General features: G+C 38.7%; 1 protein-coding gene across 2 annotated transcripts in view; it reads right to left on the bottom strand.

The window, feature by feature from the left end:
- The window catches only part of syt3 (synaptotagmin III), a 54,093-nt gene extending 40,756 nt beyond the window's left edge, over nucleotides 1-13,337 (bottom strand). The window contains exons 1-2 of one of the 2 annotated variants that reach the window (XM_055051903.1): nucleotides 12,749-13,337; nucleotides 1,952-2,211 (exon numbers count right to left, since the gene is read on the bottom strand). The gene's annotated coding sequence lies outside the window, so the exon portion shown is untranslated. Of the gene's footprint in view, nucleotides 1-1,951; nucleotides 2,212-11,824; nucleotides 11,929-12,748 lie in introns of those variants that run through there. The other variant, XM_055051904.1, reaches the window with a different exon arrangement.
- Between the last annotated feature and the right edge of the window lie 5,563 nt (nucleotides 13,338-18,900).

Here is an 18,900-nt window from a genome sequence, read left to right on the forward strand (position 1 = left end):
CATGGTACTTAGCAGAAGCCAATGCTAAAGCGCTAAATTGAGCTATGCTGATACCCTTCACACTGCAAAAAATACAAAATCTTACCAAGTACTTTTGGTTTAATTTCTAGTTCAAATATCTACAATTAAAATAAGACAAAACTAACAAAAAAAGTAGCTTTTTAGAAAATATAAAAACTGGTTTTGAGGCAACAATTTCTCAATATTAATGAAAAATAACCAGCCAGTGAAACAAGACATCTTTAACTTACAGTATGGCAAAATGGCTTGTTCCACTGGCAGGTTATGTCATTTCTAACTAGAACTTTTTAATCAATACTGAGGAATTATTGACTTAAAACAAGCTCCAATATCATGCACAAATGTCACACTTATGTTATTTTTGTCTTATGTTTAGTGCACGAAGACATTTAAACTAAAAACTCGACCAAAAATAGTTGGTAGGATTCTGTTTTTGCAGTGCTGTGAGTATCAACAAAGATGAATGTAGCATTTTAGCATTCGCTTCTGCTAAATACCACGTTAGTATAGCACTTTAGCATTAGCAGAGCTAATGGTTAAGATTAGTGCTTTGGGAAGAGTGCAACTAGCTTTTTGCTTGCGGTAATCACAAATCTCCAAATACATTTACATTTCCTCTGTTGGTTATATATTTATTACATCTTACATCTGGGTGCCAAGTATGTTTGAAGTCGAAGTCACAGTCCCTGTCTGTTCACTTAAGCTGATTCTGAAATCCAGTGGAAGGACCAAGGGTGTACTTAGTTTTTCCACACAAACCTGTTCAGTTATTTGCTCTTTTTATCAATTATAATTGATTTGAATCTGCAGTGTGTTCCAGTACATTCGCAGTGGATTAAAAGAACCACAGACCAAGAGGTGGATTCAAAATAGGGGTGTACTTTCTTTTTTATCACTGAATCTACAAAATGCGTTCAGAAAATTTGGTTTTCTATTTTTGCTTCCCACATATCATTATTAACTATTTAGCTTTTTACCTTATTTGAAGCCAGATTATTGAATCAACAGTTTGCACGCCTAATTTCACAGAACCATGCTGGCAATTACCTCCTGTGGTTTCAGTGGAAGTGTTGGTGTCTAAAACTGACCAGAAGCTTTCTGTAATTACACAGCAATTTACACAATTATAGGTTCTCTTAAACTGTGTCTCTGAAACATGTGGTGGAGGCAAACAGAGTTAAATAAGTAATTTGTATGTTTTTTTTTCTTGTTTAAAGGAGACCTATTTTGCGGAATCCACATGTTGCACGCTTTTGTACAAACATTTAGGTCTGAACTGCTCCAAGGAACAGTCCGAACACTTAAAAAAAAACACTGAGTAGTTTTATGATAATAAGTAAATTATTTCTGATGTCTAAAAAACGAGCCATTTCAAAAATCTCCCAACTTTTGAGATTTTTCATCAAATTCCAGTCATTGGGTTGTTACCTAGCAACTCCAGCTGCATTAAGGCCTGTTACCTGGCAACCTAAGTTCCGGAATATTTGGTCAGCTGGTTTTACCGCTGTACAATGGCTGCTGGAAAAGAAAAATGTTTTCCTTTTGACTTGCTATTCAGATACCACTTGTTACATTCTTTTTGGTTGCACAGGAGGCTCCACTTCTGCTTTTCAACGATGTACAGTTGTGTGACTGTTTGCAGCCATTTTCACTATTCGTTCAAACATTTATGTGGAGGGCGTATTGGATTTAAAATGACAGGACACCCTAAAACAGTTAATTCTAAACTGACTAAACTAAAATCTCAAAATGACTTTGTCCAAAAAAAAATGTAATAATCATGTTTTGTATAGGCCACATATCGATGCTAACCTGCTCAATGAGGCATTTCAGATCACCTCTAAAACTATTAGATGAATTTGCTAATTTGATAAATTTAAAAGAATAAATTTTAGATTAAATTTGAAAAAAGAAACAAATAAAACCTTACCTTCTTCTGGAATCAACTCTTGTTGGTCATGCTGAATTTGGAAGGCAGGTTTGAGTGAAAGTTTCTTGGATAGAGGAAATGGATTTATCTGTGGTGTGAATTCAAAACCATCGTTCTTCACTGAGAGGTGTGAACAGAGCAGGCGTGTTTAGCTCCAGCAGGACCGCGAAGCATGCATCGGTGAAGTCCGTTTCCTCCACCAATCCACCTGGACAGGAGGCTGACTTCTCAAAGACTGTGTGGAAACCCTCCAACTGCACCTGCAAAGTAAAGAAACCCAACCAATCAGCAAGAAGTAAAAAATAAAAACATACTCATGAAGTCTGGCTCTTTCCTGTCCTTTCATCCAACAAACGCTGGCTTTTAGTTCACGGTCTTCATTTTTTGGTCTCATTCTGTCAAAATAAAAACAGGTCAACACTAAAATGTTTCTCTTTCCCAGAGTCTGCGCCTCCGGGGGCCCTGGCCAAACATAATGCATGTAAAGATTTATCTAATTATTCAAATTTGAAAAAATAAAAACAACCTTAGTTCTTTGCAAAAGTCCTGAGTCATTCCTCATTTCTTTCTACTTTGCCTCCAAGCTGCAAAGTTATCATGTTTTAAAGTCATCTTCATCGCTACAGGTTTTCCTTTTAAACTGGTCTACCTTTTACTCATTTCTTGTTCTTTCTTCACTTAGCAATTGAGGAATGTGGCCCAGATGAGAAAAATTAACTTCTTCACTGCAAAAACACAGAATTTTATAGAGTATTTTTGGTCTAGTACATTTCAAATAAGGCAAAACTAACTTACAAATAACTTTTCATGAAGCTATAGGAGCTTGATTTAAGTAAACAATTTCTAAATATGGATGAAAAAGTAGCAGTTCCACTGGCAGATTATAAAAAGACATTTTTCCCGCGTTACAGTGAAACAATCTCATCAATGGAACTAGTATTTTTTCATCAATAATCAGGAATTATTGACTTAAAACAAACTTCTAAATCTTCTAACATTTAAAACCTCAACAAATGAAATTTTACCATGTACCTGTAATATAATTTTTAGTACAAATCTCTTAGTATGCTTGAAGAGAAAACTGTTTAATTTTTCAGCAAGATATTGGAGCATGTTGTGAGTCAATAATTTATTAATATTGACAGAAAAGTTGTAGTTCCTCTGATTATTTTACTTATAACAGGACTTTTCCCCGTGTAGAAGAGGAACTAGTACTTTTTGTCAATATTAATAAATTATTAGGTTAAAACAAACTCCTACATCCGGCTGAAAATATATTTTTTTCTAATTCAAGTGTAATAAGATATTTGCACTAAAAACCAGACCAAAAATACTTGGTAAGATTTTGTGTTTTTGCAGTGTGTAAATATTCTGACTGGCAGAATCTTGAGTTTTTATAAAAATTATGAAGCTGAGCAGAAAAAAATGCCGGAAATATTGCACTCTGTGTGTAATGAATCTATATAGTATACGCATTTAAAAAATGAGGGTTGCTTTGAGACGTTAGCAGCGTCCCGTAAGCCCAGCGGCGGTGAGCGGAAACGTGGACAAGCGGTGCGGCTGAAGAATGAATCAGTGGTAAAACACGGCGTCCATGATGAGAAGTCAGCTCAGTTCCCCACTCAGCTGTTTCGTCCTTGTAAAGACCAATTTCTCAAGCGAGGTGACGTGTCAAACAGGAGCAGGACTATCGATCATCTGATGTATGTTGTTCTGTGAGATGTCAGCGTCAGCCGAGTGGCACCTCCCTTGCAAAGTGGTCCTCCAGTGTCCATCTGTCTCCTGTCTATCAATCAATCGCCACATTACGTAAAGACATATTTCACTCACTGAACATCGTCTGAAACAAGAAGTGCTTCCACTCAATCTCTACTTTCCCCTTTGGTCAAGTCTAGTCAATTTTAGCTGTCCATCTGGTGCAAAAATATTACAAACGAAGGAATCACACAGAAAAAAACAACAAATATTCCAGAATGAAATAAAAGGGAAAAAACAGTATGTAAATATATATGCAGATTTTTGTATTCTATTTTTTATATTGAGAAGCGTTTGTGGGGACAGTTAACTGAAAAGCTATTTGCGCTTCTAATTTTAAACATTAGCTCTAATGCTAAAGCGCTAAATTGATCTGTGTTGAAGACCACTACGCTACAAAAACACTTAATCCTTTGTAATACAACAAAGAATAAAAAAGAACCATGTGTAGATTTATTTTCAGAATTTATTTCCTTTTGTTTTTACATTTAAAGTATCTGTTGGCATCTCTGGCTGAAAAGCTAATTGCGCTACCCAAAAAACCTCTAATCCCTAACATTTGTTCGGCTAACGTTAAAGTACACAACCCACCCAGTATTTAGTCAAAGCTAATTCCCCTCTATATCAATTATTGATATGGAGGGGAAAAAACTATTAAATCAGCCAGTAGAACAAAATATTTTAACTTATAATATGGGGGAAAAAAATGTTGTTCTTCTGGCTGATTATTTTGCTTATAACCAGAACTTTTTCATCAATATTAAGAAATTCTTTACTTAAAACAAGCTCATATTTCTTGTTGAAAAGTTAGTTTGTCTTATTTCAAGTGAACTAAGATATTTCTTAGAAAGTATACCAAAACTACTTGGTAAGATTTGGTGTTTTTGCAATGCAGCATCCATGGCAGAATAACACGTCCTCCTTTTCCATTAGGAAAGCAAATTTGTTTGAGTGACTTAAAGCTGAAGATATCTCAATCCGAAGAACAGGCGTCTGGCAGAGAATCAGGCTGCTTTCAATGCCAGCTGGAGCATCAAGACGGAGAAGCAGGAAGGAAAAGACAGAAAGATGAGGAAATCTGACTGAAAAGCTGGTGGCAAAGAAATCTACAAATCATTCCGGTTTGGAGACCACCGATACCAGAAACACATGTTCCTCCAGTGGATATCAGAGCAACAGTAAAGCTGCCACAGCCTCTCCATTGACTGCCGGGATCAATACTCCAGGGGAATAAATACGCCACATCATGGAGCAGCCAGAGCAGCAAGGTCACCGTCCGGCTGAGCGGCGGAGACAGGACGGCGTGCAAGGTCACCGCCTCGTCGGGCTGCGAAGGCAGTCGAATCAACCACATCCAGTCGCACAGCGGCGAACAAGATGAGATCAGTGTCCAATCAGATCAAGAGCTAAATCTGGATGGATAAAAAGTAAAAAGAAAAAAAAGGGAGCACTCAGACCGGATAAAAGCAGCAGACAGAAAGCTGCTTGTGGAGAGATACATAACCGAGCCTCCTTTTCCTTCTCAAAAGTATTGCATTCCCTCGCAATCAAATTGCAAATACACACTGGACTATTGCGTATACATTCACATTTATAACAAATGTCAAATTAAAGAGGAAGCATGATACAAAATTCAAACTTTGCACGTTTTTGTACTTCCATTTGAGCTTCTACTGCTTCTATAATCAGCCCAAGCGTTTTTTGTTTTTTGGTGTCTGAAAAACGAACCGTTTAAAAACCTTCTGAAAGTAGCGTCACAAATTAGCAGTTCCTCTCCTAGCAACCCCAGAGAAGTGCAGACCGTTACCTAGCAACCCCAACAGTTCCACCCGTTACCGAGCAACCCCAGCTGAATTCCAACACGTTTGGTCAGCTGATTTCACCCCAAATGTTGACATATTGTCCAGAAATCACTTGCCACATTCTTGCTGGTTGATCAGGAGGCTCCACTAATTCTGTTCAGAAATGTACAGTTGTATAAGTTTTGAGCCATTTTCACTTGCGAGTGTAAAAGTTTAATTGAAATCCAAACAAGCGGCAGATTTTTTTGGGATTTAAAGCAACAGCAGCTCATTCTGAAATGACCTCACAATAGGCAGAACTGAGCAGAAATCTCAATATCTAAGAATAATTTTATGGAAAATATGTACTAGTAATTTAGCCAAAACTGTAAAAATAATGTATACATTTTGCATTTAAGAATAAAAAAACTGTCAGTAAATATGTTCAACTTCTCAAGTATCAGTTTCAGCTTTGGTTCAAATTCTGTAAAACTAATTTCTTTAGCACCTTTTGCTATCCAATTACTAATCAGTTAATCAAAAAAATAATAATACTAATAATTAACAAATCACCTCTACACTGTATTTATGCTAAGTCAAGCAAAAAGAGCTGAGCTTTTCACATGCTGATGTTAAAAATATTTATTTTAGATGCAAATGGATCCTTTCACTAAAGGAATGCTATGTATTTTAGGCAATAAAAAGTGTATTTTTTAATTAAAAAGGAATTAAATTGTTTATTTGCATCTTTCAGTAAAACTAATGTTGCAATTGGTCAATTCTGCAGATTTTTCATGTAAGGCTTCTAATCAATCGATTAATCACCAGATTATTTGATTAATTGCCAGATTAACTAAAATAATTGTTAGTTGCAGCCTTATCTGTAGTATATAAATTCAAGGATGCATCAGGAAGAAGGAGGCTGCAAGTTCAAATCTCCACAGATGTCCTTGAGCGAGACGCTGCCCCCCGCCGCCGCCGCTCCAGTTAAATCTCCCAGGATGGGAGCTTCAGTTCAATGACTCATTTTTAAAGCTGAGTGCAGCCATTACATCCAACCTTCCTGGTGATGAAGCAGATGAAACATTTGTGTCTGCATCTCCTTCTGATGAGGGGATCGTTTCTGTGCTCGAAAAGAAGAGGCGATGATTCTCCAGAGTCTTATTGCCGAGGCTCTCGCTAATGAATATATATCCTGTATTGAACTCGCTCCTTCAATTTGCTTTTCACACAGTAGATCCAGACAGTTTTCTTCCTCTTCGACCTGCAAATTTGATATGTCAGAAGGCAGGTTTGTTAAGACACAAGGATCCACATTGGACTCAGAGAGGAAGAGTTATTTTGAATTTGAGTGATTGCCATCTTTGATATCCAGAAGCTCAGCGAACATTTTATTGGTTTCTGGGCTTTAAGGTGACATGAAGTGACAGATTCGCCTTCAGGTTTTCGTTTTATGCAATGACTCAGAGCAACATCTCATTGGACGGACATGGAAAGACAACGTTCTCTGCCTACAGACTATAAAATTTTCCCTATAAATATGCATCGATGTGGCTGAAAAGCGGAAAACAACCAAACAGCCCTAAAAAGGTCAAATTTTTACAGGTTTCGAGGCGAACAATTATTAATAGACGCAAAATAAACATCAAGCCTAAAAATATAACACTGGACTCAATGTGTGGGATAAACTCAAACTCTGCTACGTTGGCTAGCGGAGCTGTTGTCAGCCGATTGTCATAGCAACAAGTGTGCGTATGCAGTGAAACTAACAGAGAGAACGAAGGAAAAGGGAATAATTTGAGTGGTTTTCAGTTGTTCTTCACCTGTTTCCCGGCGTTATTTTCCCTTTGTTGTGGCGCAGTGCAGGTGATGAAACTTCTAAAGGTTCAATAAACGTTAGGATAAAATATTTCAGTTCAAGTAATTGTACAGTAAAATTCGGCGCCTATGGTTTCAGGTCTTGTCAAAGTGAAACAGCCATAAAAAGATGTCCAAACTGTTGAGATCTTTTCACACATACACACAAAAAAAGATTTGATCCATTTTCATATGTGGAATCAAACTGTACCCAATTGTTTTCAAACCATTTGTAGTTAGGGTGCTCATGTTACATTTAATCCGAATTTTACAACATTGATGTGAGACATGCATCACATTTCCGCACCAGCAGACGAGCTAGACATAAACAACAGCTGAGAAAAATGATAATTATAATCACTTCCCATCCAACAAACTTCTCTATCAACCCTATTATGAACATTGTTATGAGATGTGCTTTGTTTTTTTATCAGTTTCCTTCATGTTCTCATGACTTCGTGACAGTATGTCAGCTACTATTGCTGAATGAACTTTAAAATCAATCCATTAACAGCTCCATCCATTATTACTTCCAGAAACAATGCGCTGCTGTGTGACATCACTTTGGGGATGTAAACATGCAGAAATCTGATCGAGGTTGCATTGAATATGAATGAATAATTGTGCAAAAAATATAGGATTTTTTGCACAATCAGAATGGATTTAGTAGCAGTTGTGCAGCTATATTCTCTTTAAATTTACAAAAAAACATCCAGTCATATTTTGCAATAAGCTCTTCTAGAGTTTGTGAAATGAGCCGTTTCTAAAGTGTTGGTGTCCGTCATTACTCCAGCAAACAGTGCGCTGCTGTGTGACGTTAACGTTCCTCCTTGTGTTGCTTTGGGGACGTAAACGTTCACACACAAATCTCATTACGGTTTTTAATAATGTCATATTTAGCCAGTTGGTTAGCAGATGCCCTGACCTGATATCTTTATTGAAAAATTTATTAATCTAAATTTCGAACATGAAGTTTTTTAAGTTTTATGGTCACATTGTGAGACATGAAGCTGAAAACTAAAAGTGACAAGGCATTTATGTAGTTTAAAAACTACAAATCTGTATTTTTTTAAGTTGGATTTGCTCACCTGTTTGTATTCAGTGATGGGTATTTTTATACAACATTTTGTGATCTTACTTTCTTCACACTGAAAGTACTTGGGTCTTAATTCTGGGTCAAAGAACAGTTATCAATTAATTTTTAATTCCACTCGCAGGGTTTATTTGCTGCATATTCAAATCGTTGTCTTATTAACCTGCTCTCTCGTTATTAAACCCAGACCAATGGGAATTACTGTTTATTGCTAAAACGTCAAACTATTTTTACAAGAGAGAAAAAAAAACACCTACATAATTACGAAAGTGAAACAGGCAGATGCTTTTCTGTGTCAGAGCACAATGCTTTCTGTCGACAAAAGGAAGCTAATCCGTTGGTTTTGCTTAATAGGATGTTTCATGCAGATCTCAGTGAGCGTGCTCTGAGGTCTCCCCATCAGCTGCTGCGCTCCTTCCTTTGTTTTCATCTCTACCTGGAAGTCATCTTTAATTGAAGCTCTTGTTTTCATTTCCGCTCTTTGTTTTCTTTTTTAAATCTCTTCAATTTCACACGCCCCCATGTTTGCACCTTAATGACAGCTTAGGCGTTAACTGTATTTCCTGTAAAAACGTGTCATTTCCAGTCTGCTGCACTGTACCGACTGGCAGCGGCCCAGTGGCCTCTTCCTCTCTGGTCGTGACTTTCATGCCGTCTGCCTTTTGCTGCCACCCTGCTGGGCTCGTATCATGAGGCGAACCACCTCCAGTCGATGTACTCACGAACCTTCGGATCACCCGCCATTCCTCAGACGTATCTTGGACTCACAGGGGTCGTGACCCCTCCCTGCCAGGGCTGACGTATTCTCGTTTTTCGCCTCGCATCACTTCCTTTCCGAGGCCACGGCGATGCCTGGCTGAGACAATGCGATCATCGCTCCTCTGGCCGCTCAGCCGTGACAGATTGAAGCGCTGGGGTAAACAGATAGGGCTGCTACAACACAGCTTTTTGGTTACTCCAGTGGAGCGGTGCCGCGTTTCGCAGGGACAAGAGACGGCGCCACATGAGGGTTGAGACTGAGCGTGGGGATATTAATGCCTATTGACTCGAAGGTAATAGCTTTGCCGAGCCTCAGCCTCGAGGTTGCTCCAATTTAGTCTGCACTATAATAAGACCTGGACACCTTCGCAGCATCAGAAACTATCTCCTCATGATCATATATCACAATAAACATGCAATCGAACAACCCAGCTCATCCAAAGGAGACTGTCGCCTTTTATGTCCAACTATTTCTGTCCCACATTTCTAAATGTTGCTGCTGAGGCTTTCACAGCTTCGCACTCTAAGCTTGTTGGAGCTGCAAGTGTCTAAATTATCCATAACATGAGGCGGGAAGGAGAGAACAAGTGGCCAGGCAGAAACCCTGGGATACTGCCGATGCTCTTTCCTCTTTCCTCACTGCAAGCAAAGCTGCAGAGCAGACAGCGAGTGTGATGTGACTGAGTTCAGATTTTTGGGTGTTTTTACACCTGGTGTTCTGGTACACTTGGTTTTATTGGGGACCAAAACTACAACATTTGTTACATTTTCAGCTGGTGTTGTTCACTTTAACATTGCACTGTGTCAAAAGACCCAAACCCTATGGAAAACATGTTTCCTCCTTCCCTGTGGGGGCTCTGCACCAACAACCACTAAAGTAAACAACACAAAAACCTCTGAAGAAGACATGAATGCAACTTCCTTACAAGGGCCATTTCACCTGCAAATGGAAGATTCACGCCTTTGTTTTAGTTGAATTAACCCAGAAAACCCTCCAATATAGTCAGCTTCCTGCAGCTGGAGTGGTCTCAGGTCCGCTTGGCGTTCACAAACTGCACCAGAGTTCGCTTCAACTGAACTGAGACTTGCTTTTTCTAAGTTGGAAAAAAAAAAAAAAACAGACTCTCAGCAAATAAACAATTGGAATAAAGTGGACTGAACAGGGTTAATGTGAATACACCCTTATGCAACCCTTATTTTTACCAGAGTTCACTACAACCAAACCGAGACCCAGGCGAACTAGAGTTCATTTTTCGTCCAGACTTTCAAGGCAAACAAACTACCGTTTGTTTAAAGTGGACTAAATAGGGCTGGTGTGAACACAAAGTTGAGCCTCCCAGAGCAAAAACTGTCAAAAAGTGACAAAGTAGATGCTGGAAAACCGAAGAATCGAAATCAGCTCTCACTGACGTCATTGAGTGATGAAAATTACGTCAACTTGTTTGCAGTGAAACATCCCTCTGCCTTTTTGACACCAAGCCCGGGTCGAACTATTTCTGACAGAGCTCTGTGCGATGTGTCGTGTGATTGGTCGGACGTTTGTGGATGTGTTTTATATGGACAGCAACATTTTGCTTCAATTAATATGCTTACACTGTAATTTTTTTGTTTTGGTACAAATACTATTTAAGGAGCATTTAACCGACGCACCGTCTGGGCTTTCTCCCATTCACTTGGATTCCTCAATTAAAATTTCAACTTGGCCAATCAGCAAACAGAAGAAGTAGTTGTGATGTTGATTTTGTTTTATAATTGTAGTCTGTCTGTAGTTTCAGCATTGCCAGCAGGGGAAGTGAACAACGCCTCTGAGTTTGTGTTCTCACACTTCCAAATATTGAACGAGCATTAACGGCCATCTTGTTCAAAGCGGCACTTCTTTTTTTGCAGTGCAGCACCAATGTCTAAACGCATTTCAAACTTTATCGACTGGATAAAATTTAAAACCTCAACAGAGTCCGTGCCTTCAGAAAGCAATTGCTTATCATTACAATGTTCAAACAAATCTGAACCAGAAGTAGACAAGCTGAGCGCAAAGCACAGATGTATCATGGCTTCGAGGCCAAGAAAAAGAAAATATGTTCCTTTCTCTTGACCAATGTGCAAGAGAAACATATCAACTAAATGGCTGCTGTAAGGACTGATATGTACTATATAGTTAACATGTGAGACGATTGTGGTCAAACAATAGCCATGTCCTACTATGGCGTCTTTCACTAATGAACGAACAGGAAGAGTGCGTTTACCACGGAGGAGCTAATCAGTGTTTCAACAGCTTAATAAATTGTTACTACTAAAATTAATTAATTAAATTACAATTTTTGTGTGAATAACAAGGTTCTGGTGACAAGCAGAGAAAGTACATGTGGAAACAAACACGCAGGCTACATGTCCGTCTTAGCTAGCAGATAGAAGCTACATTAGCTAAGATAATTCTGCTAGTTCGGTAAATCTCACTGATATTTATCTTAGTATTACACAGAGGTGGGTAAAGTTCTCAAAAATAGTAGTCGAGAAATACTTTTGATGTACTTTATATTGTTTATAAGACCAGAATGAGACGAGAGCTAGCGCTAATGTGTGGCTCGTTTGTAGTCGTCATAGCAACCGTCACGACCGTTAGCAACGTACCTTCCAAGATGGCCGTCAGCTCCAGAGCGAGACCCGTTCAGCAGGCTAGCAAAGCTTGTCAAAAAGCTAAAAACTCCCGGATGGAAACTGCTGAGTTGGAAGAGGCTGTCTGCAGAAAGGTGTGGCGCTTTTATTTCATTTTTCTTTCAAGCAAAACGGAAGATGTGGGGAGGGAAGCTGCGTCCCCAGGTGGGCTGTGTGAAAGTTGTGCGCGAACACGAGACCGCGCGTCATCGCTTCGGGAGGAAGTACGTTGGAGCCCTGAGGGTCGAACCTGATGATATGTGGGAGAAGTAAAGCATTGGTTTCAGCTAAAAACACGCGGGACTCCACTGACTGGTTTGGCACCTGGTAGGAAAAAAAAAAAAAGATAATAAAGCAACACGGAGCAACTCCACACACACACTTGATTTTTCACCTGCAGCTTTAAGAGTCTGTGGGACGGTTATTTTTTAAAATATGATCCTCCTCGGTGGAGGAACTCCAGCTTTGAAGGTGATGGAGGGGGAGTCGGGTGGAGGCCGTGGGGGTGTGGGATTACGCACGTCTTACGCACGTCAACCTGTCTTCTGTGTGTGTTTTCTGCGCACCCCGCCGTCTGTGCATCGTATATATCCCGTAAAAAAAAAATTATAATAATAAGTGAAATCACTGTAAGAAGCGAGGATATTAGAGAAAAAGAATTAGGAGAAAAAACACTGCAGGCGGATAGTAGATACCTGGGGTGTAAATGTAGAGGCAGAATGCAACATGGATGCACAAATAATAGGCTAAACATTAAATATTGATGGAAAACAGCCACATGCGGCTGGATCTCCCATTGAGCAGTGCGGGGGCTGCAGGAATCAAAGGAGCGTCGCTGAAAGCAGAGCCGCGGATGTTTTACAGGAGCGACCGAAAAGCCAACATCTTCCCCTTCCTTACCTTTCTGCGTCGCAGGAACCGCTGGGCTCCTCCTGCTGCTCGTCCTCCGCTCTCTCTCCTCCGCTGTTTTCACTCAGATGCGTCGCTCGTAAAGGGGCATTCCGCACCTATCCATCTGTCCGAGCAGGAACCGGCGAAGGCAGACTGAGAGGGAAGAAATGAACAATATGATCCCTGTCTCCCCTCCCCTCTTTTACCTCTCGGTTTCCCCTCTTCTTCTCTTATATTTTCATCCCCTCCTTGTGTTTTTTTTTCCTACTGTCCCCTCCCTCTCACTCTCCCTCGTTTGCTCGCTCGCTGCCTCTCCTCCTTTTCCTCCCTGTGCTCTGAATACTAATATTCCGTCTCTCCTCTTTCTGCCTGTACTAAAGACATACTGATGTATGTGGGGCGTGTATAGGAGGAGAGCGAGGCGGTTTGTGAGTGCTGCTGTGTGTGTTTTTTAGTAGGAAATGGTCTCTGGATCTCGTCCTGGATCTTGTTTGGTCCTATTAGAGCTGTGATTAGATAATAATCCTCCTGCAGATGCCCCTGGAGGGGTGATGGTGGGTGTGTTGCAGGTAAAAAATGTTGTGTGGGACGAGAAGAGCAGGATGAGGAGGGGATGGTGGGTCATTGTTTGTTCGGCTGGCAGCCAGAAAAAGACATGGATCTGTGCTTGTTTGTGTCAGTGCTGGTGCGAAACCTCAACGAGACGAGAGGCTGAGGTCTGGTTAAAGAAGACATAGGCTTATTGGAGTCATGATTTGATCATGTTCTCCTGGAGGCCATGAGGAAGCAGAGAGAAGGAACATAAAGACGCTCCTGTGTTTTATGGAAACTGGCTGCTCTGGTGAAGTAAAGCAGATCGGAGAAATGCATCCATCTTTGGTCAAAAAGCCTTCAAAAGTTAAGAATTTCTTGACTTTTGACCTGCCTGAATGAATACAAAATGCAGTTTGGATATGATGATTTATTTATAAGTAGAAAAAATGTTATCCAAAGCAGCACAATCCAGTTCAATCATGATTGCCAAACATTGGAAAGTTGAAGTCTGTAGAAGACCAGGTTGAATTTCTCGCACTGTTTTGTGATGGAATCCAGATATTCTAGTTTATTAGTCATTCCTTAACTTATATTTTAGAAACTGTAGAATACTCACTATTTAGATCAAGCATTAGATTATTTTTTACATTCTTATGCAGAGACTCCTATTATTGCAACCCAGAACAAACTTAGAAAAAAATCTTCCAGAACAGAAACATTTAGTTTTATTACTTAGAAACTGTGGAGTACTTATTACTTTGACAAATTTAGACCACACTTCGAAAGTCCAGAGAATATTTATACTTATCTAACAACCATGAAAAAGAGTATCTAATTTATTTACTTCGGATCATTATTTTACTTCTTTTGCTCTTTCTTTTGTTTGTATCTCCTTTTAATTCCTGTAAAGCCTTATTGCTGAAAATGTGCTATGTAAATAAAATTACTTTTACCTTTTGTATTTACCCAGAATGCCCTGGTTTGTAGTTCACTTCCTGCTTTTGGAGCATTTGAACAGCGGCAGAGTTCATTCAAACTGAACCGGAACTGAGGTTTTTAGGGAAACCAGAGTTTGATTTTTTGGTCAGTTATGAATTCATATCTCCCCAGACGAACGGGATTTAGTATCATTATCATCCTCTTCCTCCCCCCAGCCTTACTCGGTATTAGTCTTCTGGACGACAGATCTCCTAAAGTACAACGTGGATCAAATTAAGGATCTTGCCACATCGCCATATCAATGTTCTCTTATTCAAGTTATGTCTCAACAATGTGTCCCTGCAAAGAGTTCAGCTAAACAAAGTCCATCAAAGTGAACTCTGACGCGGTTCAGATGCAAATGTGAACGCATAACAAACTGGACGCCGCTCCAAAAGCAGGAAGTGGACTAAAGTGCAGGGCATTCTGGGTAAATAAAACCAAAATAAACGCACTAGCTTAGCGCTAGCACAGCTCGTGGTCTTTTACTAAAGACAAAAGAGAAATCCTTCAACTCCTAAAAACTGATGCCACTCCAGTTTTGTTAGCATTTTCTGAATGAGAAAGTTGTGCTCTACGTCTTCTTTAGAGGTTTTTGTGTCGTTTCCTTCATGAGTCTTTGTGCAGCGCCCCCACAGGCAAGGAGGGGAACAGGTTTTTCAAAGGGTCTGGATTCTTCAAAAGACAAATGCAGAAGCTGAAAACAACAAATATTGCAATTTTGTTCCCACTAACAAAATGAAAACACCCGAAGACAGGGTTAAAAATTTATTCTGCTGACAGATTTTGCCAGCGAAAATTTAAAAATTTCCATCTATTACGAGATACTTGATAACTTATTAAAAGATGAAGCAAATAGTAGTAGTGATCTGAGAAAACTCAATGACAAAGAGACTAATAGATGCACATTGCTCACCATGTTGACATAATGGAGCAGCCGGGCGACACGCAGTGAACATCTTGAGGGACAGAGGGTTGAGTTTCCTTACATAACTAAACGTTCGCTTTGTTTCAGCAGAAAGTACAATTTACACTCCATCCTGAGTGATTAAATATATACTTCTACTTTCCTGATATTTTTTCTTCCACAGATGCCAGACTCATGTATTTTTAAAGTGGTCTGGATCAATAGTTCTTCAGGCTTTCTTGAGGCTGTTTTTTCCAGAATTTGGCTGCTTTTAATCTTTTTACCCAACCAATTGTTGTGGCTGATCGTGACAGCATATTGTGTTTTCAGCAGGGGAAAAAGTGAACAAATTGAACAGTGTGCAGGAGGTACAGAGAATTTACAACAATGAAAACATAAATTAATGACTAATTAAAGAAAAGTCAAGGAAAGTGTCAGGTTCAACACTGTTTGGAAGGTGAAATGAAGAAAACATTGGAAAACATTAATAGATGCCTGTGGCCGTGCTTAGAATGTTTTTTGTGCTGATTTTGAAGTACTGAATTTGAAAAGGTTGATGGAAATGCAAAATGTCCAAATAATTGTTCGTTTTCCAAAAACCCTAATGACTTTTCCGCAAAGGAGTCAGAACACTAAAAGGGAAATAATTTGTAATGAAGGAGCAAACTGTCTGCTGGTTCTGTGCCTTACCAGAGGCAGGAAACGTTGAAAGAGAAGAACTCTATTTTTTTTCTGGGATGTGTGATTCGTGCATTTTCAACTTCTACTTATTGTTTATTGCAGTGGGTGGAAACGCATAATTTGCATTTTCTTTTTTCTTCTTTTGCAACGTTTTCTTAAAGCTCAAAATTTGCACTACAATTGGATGGGAACATAGCTACTGATTAAGTCAGTGGATTCCTACTATCCAATCAAAATACATTTTAGTGGATAGTGAATTGTCCCAGTTATTGCGATAAACAATAATATTGTTGTTTTGAGATTTCAGGTGACATATTGATAATGGTATAACAATGCAAGTTCGCCCACTCAGAGACCAATAAGCTTTAATTTTGTAAAGAAAACTGAACACTGGAAATGGAAAGTATTTTAAAAACTAATTAAGAAAGAGTTTTAGTTAGCTTTAACTAACTCTCTTCAACGTCCAGAGGAGGATAAAAGTGCATATATTGTGAGTTACTTTTATTTTCTCAATGGAAAATAAGAAAATGTAAGAGTCCATTTCCATTAAACTCCGTAACAACGGTGTTCTGTTTTTCCCACGACTAGAGAAATAAAACCATGACTGTCATCTCGTATTAGGAGGGAAAAAAGGCTAAAATGGACTTGGCATTTCCAGGGGGGAGCACAAATCTGAGTTTATTCTGTGTGGTTAATTATAATTATGTGGCTCCATCACTGGGCTGGTTGCACTGATGGTAAATCAGGCCTCAGGAGAAACTAGCTGCCTATGCAGCCCGCAGCGAAGGATGATGACTGATAAACGAGAGTAAACACTGACCTCTGCTAGTTGTCACAGCGGAGGAGAGGAGAGGAGAGGAGAGGAGAGGAGAGGAGAGGAGAGGAGAGGAGAGGAGAGGAGAGGAGAGGAGAGGAGAGGAGAGGAGAGGTAAACAAATAGGATTGTTGAGGGGGAGAAACTAAAAGCTCTGCCGGCGGCTGCAGCCACTGTCAAATCAGAAATCAACAAAATTGTTGTAAATCTATTTTTTATGTGGGACAATCCTTTTTTTATGCACACAAGACAGATTGAGGTCTTCATTTCACACATACACACCCTTAAGTACTTAAGACATGAACGTTTAAAGTAGACCAAGAGACGCTGGAGGACAGAAGAGCCAAAGAGAGATTACAAGACTAAAACTATTGGTGTCAACTCAATAGGCTATAATCAGTCCAAATTCAAACATGGCTGCAGTTTAAATAAAGTCCAAAACAGGAAGTTAATGGAAACAAGAAGAATGCTGCCACAGGGAGCACTTTGTGCCAGCGTGGCCGAATGCTTAATGCACTGACCGAAAAATATCGCAAAGCTCAGAGTTTCTGTTTCTTTATGACGACGACAGCAGGGATTTTTAACTGGCCTTATCAAAGAAGACCAAATGATTAATCAAAGATTTTTAAATAATCTTCAACTAGTTCAGTAATTAGTTACTAAACTACTTAATTACAATGGCTTTATCAAAAAATATTAAATAATTAATCAGATTAATCGTCAATTTAAATAATCAGCTAATTTAGTAAACGATTAGTCGCTAACTGGAGTCACATGGTTCAGATTCACTAACACAATGCTACGTTACTGTTTTTTAGGCAATAACATCTTTATTTTCTTATGTTAATTTTTTTGTTAATTTGCATCTTTTAATGTATTTTTGATATTGTTAAAAAAGGTTTAAGTGGTTAAATTAAAAATGTGGCTGTTTTTATCCGATTAATCGTTAGAATAATCAAATATTAAAATAGTTGCAGTGCAAATCAGAAATTTAACCTTTTGATAATAATAACCTGCTTTATCTTTAGGATCCAACTTCAACTACACTGCAAAAAGGAGAATGGCTTAAAAAAAAAACAATTTGTTACATGCAAGTTCATCAAACTTGATTTTCTTACATTTGTTAAACATGGCAATAAACTTCATATATTTACTTGAATGAATGTGATTTATTTGTAACAAAATTAATTTTTTAAGTTGTTTTCTTTTTCCGGTGTACATGTCAAACAAAAACCTTAATTATTTCGGTTGGATAAAGTTAATATGATAAAGTTATTGTCATGATAAGAATTGTGATTCACATTTTCTCACAATAATTTACAAATAAATATGTTTAAAACTTCTCAAAATTATTAGTTTTCTCCACTATTTTTTATTGAAAATGGTGGAGAAAGTATCAATAAATTTGAAAACGATTAAATTGAGTCACGGTGACCAGTTTAGTGATATAAATAATACTTTTTTATGTGACTGGTGTTCATTGCAAATGGTTTTCAAGAACAGTATTTGTGCTTGTGTGGCTGTGATTTCCAGTTAGTCCTTATCCTCATTTTTACCTTTATCACAATATTACCACAAAATATCATGACAAAACTTAAAGTCCAGTTGTTATGTTAGAGAATTACTCCTGATTTTCTAAAAACATGTGTTTCACAGATATATAATTTTAGATATTAAAATAAAAGGGAACAGAGTCAGTTGTGTGGATTTCCAGACAGAGCGCTGCAGCTTTTTCCAACAGCATGAAATGACTTCTGCTGTTGTCCGAGTCGGTTTTCTGCTGATTTAGACGTCATGTTGAGCCAACCATTCAAATCCAAGGAGGTCCGAATCATCTGTCTCATTTCATGTTTCACGAGTGGCTCTGACACAGAACCTCGAGGTCGTTGTGGGCCGACTCTGCTGCATTTCAAAGTCTATTCAGATCTCCTCTTTTCCATCAATCCTTTTATTGGCACAAAGACCAATCATTCAGATATTTCTTCCGCACAGAAATCCAAATACATCTATTGGAGCTGACTGCAGGCAAAAATGAATAAATTTTTCAAAAGATTTTTATAACCTGAGGTAGAGTTCCCCAGGTTAAACCTCCAAGATTCCCTCATTCGGAGTCAGAGTCGACATTTTTAAAGCCGTCTGTTGAATATATTTACACGTTACACATCCTGCTACAAGAGCTGATTTGATTCGTTTGTGCAAAAATTCACTTGTTCCATTGGCACATTTATGGCAATAACTTAATGAGTT

Source organism: Poeciliopsis prolifica, unplaced genomic scaffold (assembly GCF_027474105.1).
Source record: "Poeciliopsis prolifica strain line A6 unplaced genomic scaffold, Auburn_PproV2 SCAFFOLD034, whole genome shotgun sequence".
Classification (NCBI taxonomy): Eukaryota; Metazoa; Chordata; class Actinopteri; order Cyprinodontiformes; family Poeciliidae; genus Poeciliopsis; species Poeciliopsis prolifica.